The following is a 4,903-nucleotide window of genomic DNA, read 5'->3' on the forward strand; positions in this document are numbered from 1 at the left end:
TTTTTTTTTTGAAGATATGGGTAAACAATGCGATTTAACAGCCTTTGAACGTGGGATGATTGTTGGCGCGAGACATGGAGCGAGTATCAGCAAAACAGCAGAATTCCTTAATGTTCAAGAGCAGTTGTTGTTAAAGTGTTTAAAGACTGGACTGTCAGCCAAAAATCTGGGTCTGAACGTGCAAATTGTGGCTGTCAGCGACTAGAACGGAGAGTGGCAAGACTTGTACAAGAAAACAGAAGGGCAACAGTGCATCAAATTACTGCAGATCTTAATTAGGGATCCACTCAAATGATCTCTGAACGCACTGTTCGCCTTACAGTGCATCGTATGGGATATGGAAGCTGAAGGTCTGTTCGAACACCTTTGCTGTCTGCAGTTAAGATAAAACGTCTCCAATTCGCACAGGAACACAAGGATTGGACAGTCGAGCATTGGAAAAAAAAGTAATGTGGTCCGATGAATCACGTTTCCAGTTGCATCATGCAGATGGCAGAGTGAGAATTTGTCGGAAACAGCATGAAAGCATGCACCCCACATGCATGACTACAACCCTTCAAGCTGGTGGGGGCAGTGTTATAGTTTGGGGCATGTTTTTCTGGCATGATTTGGGCCCTTTAATTCGTGTGGAACAACGTCTGAATAGCACAACACACCAAAGTATCGTTGCTGATCAAGTTCATCCTATCATGTTGATGGCGTATCCCAATAGAGATAGCTTCTTCCAACAAGACAATGCGCCATGCCACGGTGCTCGTATTGTGCAGGAGTGGTTTCAAGAACATGAGGGAGACTTTACCTTGCTTTGGTGGCCAGATCAATACAATTGAGCATTTGTGGGACAAAATTGAAAGCCATCAGGCAGCTGGTTCCACAACCATCAAAATCTCACAGAACTGGACAGTGCTATTCATCAGACATGGTGTAGATTCCTCGCATCACCTTTCAACATCTCGTGGAGTCAATGCCAAGAAGAAGCACCGCATTATTGAAGGCAAAAGGTGGCCCAACGAAGTACCGATGGGGTGGTCATAATAATCTGGCCACTCCAGATGTATGTGGCTGGCAAAATACTAATATTGATCCAACTTGATCAAATAGTGAATAATTTAGATTTGTGTTAAATTCAAGTCAAGCATTATAGCAATATATTCTGCATACAGTTCCAAGCAACATGTGCTTTTCAAAGAAGCAAATCATCCGTTTTAGCTGTGCAGGTATTTTCAAGGTATTTTACCAGAAAATCTGTGCCTGTAGGCGACAGGTTTACAAGTTCATTTTTTTACTATTTTACTCACATAAGAATTAAAAATATAAAAGCTATACATAAATGTACTCCTTGGTTAGATCAGCAAATACAGATATTGTTCTTTGGCAAGTCATGCTTAGGATAGATGTAGCCTTTGAACCCCAGGCCAGGACTGCCACAGCGGCTCCATCACCGGAGCTCAGTACACAATCCCCCTCCGATCTCTTCTCCATTCTGTGAATGCAGATAGTGATGTATCACTTCCGCATTCAGCTGTCATTCTGAGCTACAGAAGCCGGGAAGAAGCTGGTAAAGCAGATCAGTTTCTTTTGGGGTGCCTAGGTGACATTAGGGGTCTCTGAGACCCCTGGTGACTCCATAAAGAGATGTGGATGTAAATTGGCCATCACATAGCGGGCTTCTTAGCCCCATATGTGATGGCAATACAATTAAGTGTAAAAAAAGTAAAGTCCCCTGCCCCCACATACAAAGGCAAACATGCGTCTTGTACACCTACATGCGAAGACGATTGCACCCATTGTGTTACTGTTAGTGTGTACAAAAGTTTGAGCGTGAGCAATAATTTTAGGACAGGACCATCAGTCACCATTAACACTAAACTGATGAGCAGTAAAACCTTAATGCACTGCCTGTGGCCAATTTTAAGTATGGTAGCTTTTTGCAATTTCACAGGTGTGCACAATTTTAAGGCTCGACATGTTTGGTCTCCATTTACCCGACGTGACCCTAGCTTACATTTTACCAAAAAATTGGGATAAGAAGCGTTTCATAAACACAACATAGTGAAAACCATTAAAAAAATTACTTTTTTGTTGTTATAGTTAAAAAAAAAAAAACCCCAGTGGTGATTACATACCACAAAAAAAAAGGTTCCATCTGCCCCCAAAGAAAGGTATAAAATTCATTTCAGTACAGCGTTGCATGACTGAATGTCAAAGTACTGCAGTGCTGAATACTGCAAAATGGCATGGGCAGGTTTTTAACACCCTGATCTTCAAGTAGGTAATCAATATGGTCAAATTATAACTGCATTAAAAGGACTCAGATGTGGAGCCATTTTTGCAAACGGTTATTAAAACATTCCTATGCCATTAAAAACATTTCTCAAACTGCCATTTTAGCACAGCTATTTTATCTGAACTGAAAGTTTAGTCTATTAATAGACCTCAAAACTCACTAACATCACTAGCACAATCTATGGCTCATAATACCACTACCTTCTGTCTAATCTGTTTTAACTGGCCAATAAAAATATCAGAACATTGATCTACTGTGCATAGGTCAATTCAGCTGACCCTAGCAACAATAAAATTTGAGTTTAGGGCAATTGAGGAGGCAAAGGAAGCCTTGCACAGATCTTCCATTCACTGGAAATACAACAAACTCCCCATTATCCAGCATTCAAGCAACGGGCAAAAAAACCCAAAAAAAGAGAAAACAAAACCCTATTTTATTGCTGGTACCCTGACTCACTAATACATGAAGGGGAGGGGGGCGCTGAAAGAGTTTACCATTCACTCTTGAGCAACCCTAAATTAGTTATCCAGCACCTACCGATCCCCATGGATGCCACATAACGAGGAATTTAATGTGCACAGCATTTAGATAAAGTTTTCTATACTGCCAGATCTACTCCAGTCACTGGGGAAATGCAACAATCAGAAAAGGTCTTCCAACCTGCATGATTTGGTCTCCAAAGAATGATCATTTGGGCTATCGGGCTCTGCCTCAGACAGTGCCAAGGCCAGATCGGAAAACTAATCTAATGTCTATTACAACCTTTACTACAGTATCAAGAAACCTTGTCCTTTATGGGTTATCACACTTTGCACATCAATGCTCCTTATATTTTAGTTGAATTGTCCTGTTTTTGTTTTTAGCATTCATAGATTAATGCTTGTGTACGACTACTACCTAAAAAGGGACCAACAAACATCTTGAATCTGCAATTCAGTTTATGGCACTATATCACAAAAAAGGTTGCGGAACTGGGAAGCATGCAGTGAAATAATAAAGGGAATGAATACCGAAATGGCACGGTTATACAACCCAATGTGGCACTGCAGTAGTGTGAATGAGCCCTAGGAAGAAATCTCACTTCCTGCTGCCTTTTCAGAAATTGAAACAATTTTGGCTGTACATACACTTGAGGCAAAAGGCCTAGATAGGTTTCTCAATGTGAAAAATCTCATTAATGCTTATATTTATGAAAAATAATTTTGTAGAAGTTCAGTCCAGCGTTACCCCACTGCTTTTCACAAAAACATTCTGAAAGATTATAAAGCATTAGTTCCCTTCCTCTGGATCAATGGTGGGTTTATGGTAATAAGGATGCAAGGTTAGTCTTTTGCTTAATGATCAGCTCAGTAAGCAGGGAGCAGAGCATAGGGATACAGAGCTTGTGGCAGGCCCAGAACAGAAGGGTGGAGCATGCTGGCATCTGTCACATTGCAGGAATCTTTGACAATGCAAAGTTGTGGAAGGGATATCAAAGGAGCCTGGAGTTTAGAGAACTGATGCACATTCTATTTGCACCTATTACCTTATAAATTGCAATTCAAGAAAATATATTTCCACTTATAAGTCCTTAGATGTGGTGCACTAGTTTTCTGCAACTTCAAAAACGTGCCTGGCCTAAAAAAAAAAGTACCAGTTGATCCTAGGGTAAAAACATGACTCCTACACAGATAGTCCCTGCCCAGACTCCAGGTATTCTTCCACTCACCAATACCAGGCATTTTCCCCTTTCCCAACAACAACATGGTACATTTACCATGTTGTTGTTGGGAAACACAAAGCTGTGCGCTTTGTGTTTTCAGTCAACTTTGTTGGGAGGTAGGTATTTAGCATAAAAATAAAAAAAAAAGTTCAAGTTCAAGTATAACAGAGTAAGAAAAGCAGACTGTCGAGACTGAAAGGGAAGGAGGCTATTTTTCTTCTAGAAGGCGACCCAAATTTTATATTTGGGAGTATTCTCTTGCTGGGTTAAAATTTGTTCACTCCCCAATTCCATTCGGAAACCAACAGTAAAAAAAAAAAAAGTACTTTTCAGTAAATTAGATTTCCATTTGACTAATTTCCCAAGCTATGGGACAATTTGAATATACCTGAAACAGTACAACTTTACCGAAGACCATCATACCTTTCCTTTTTTTTTTTTAAATATAAAAAAGTAGCACAATTTTCCTTTGATCTGAATGAGCTATTAAAAACAGTCAAATCAGTTTGATGTGTGGACCGCTAGTTAACACTACCTACATTCTAAACAGCCAGGTGTCAGGGATTGACGTGACCTGATGTTTGGTCTCTACACAGCATTTATGGAAACATGGTTTGTCAGTTTCTAGGTATCTGTTTTAAGATATCTGTACAATCATACACAATAAACTGGTACATTAATGTGTAGGGAGGGTTTTATACTGCCGTAGGCCCTTTAATACTATCGCTACTTGTGTTATGTAACTATTTTAGTAAAAACTGCTGCTAGAATAGGCAACTGGAGACTATGAAATATCTACTATCCAGAGCTGCATTTCAACTGTACACATTGGTAAACCGAAGAAGGCAGAGATGGTTTAATGTTTCTTTCCTTGAAACTTCCATGAATTTTCCTTGATATTGACGTCCCCCCCC

General features: G+C 40.0%; 1 protein-coding gene across 3 annotated transcripts in view; it reads right to left on the reverse strand.

Moving 5' to 3' along the window:
- The window catches only part of GRB10 (growth factor receptor bound protein 10), a 70,302-nt gene that overhangs the window by 39,434 nt on the left and 25,965 nt on the right, over positions 1-4,903 (reverse strand). The gene's annotated exons all lie outside the window — the stretch shown is intronic.

This window comes from Nanorana parkeri, unplaced genomic scaffold (assembly GCF_000935625.1).
Source record: "Nanorana parkeri isolate BGI_ZX_2015 unplaced genomic scaffold, ASM93562v1 scaffold317, whole genome shotgun sequence".
NCBI lineage: Eukaryota > Metazoa > Chordata > Amphibia > Anura > Dicroglossidae > Nanorana > Nanorana parkeri.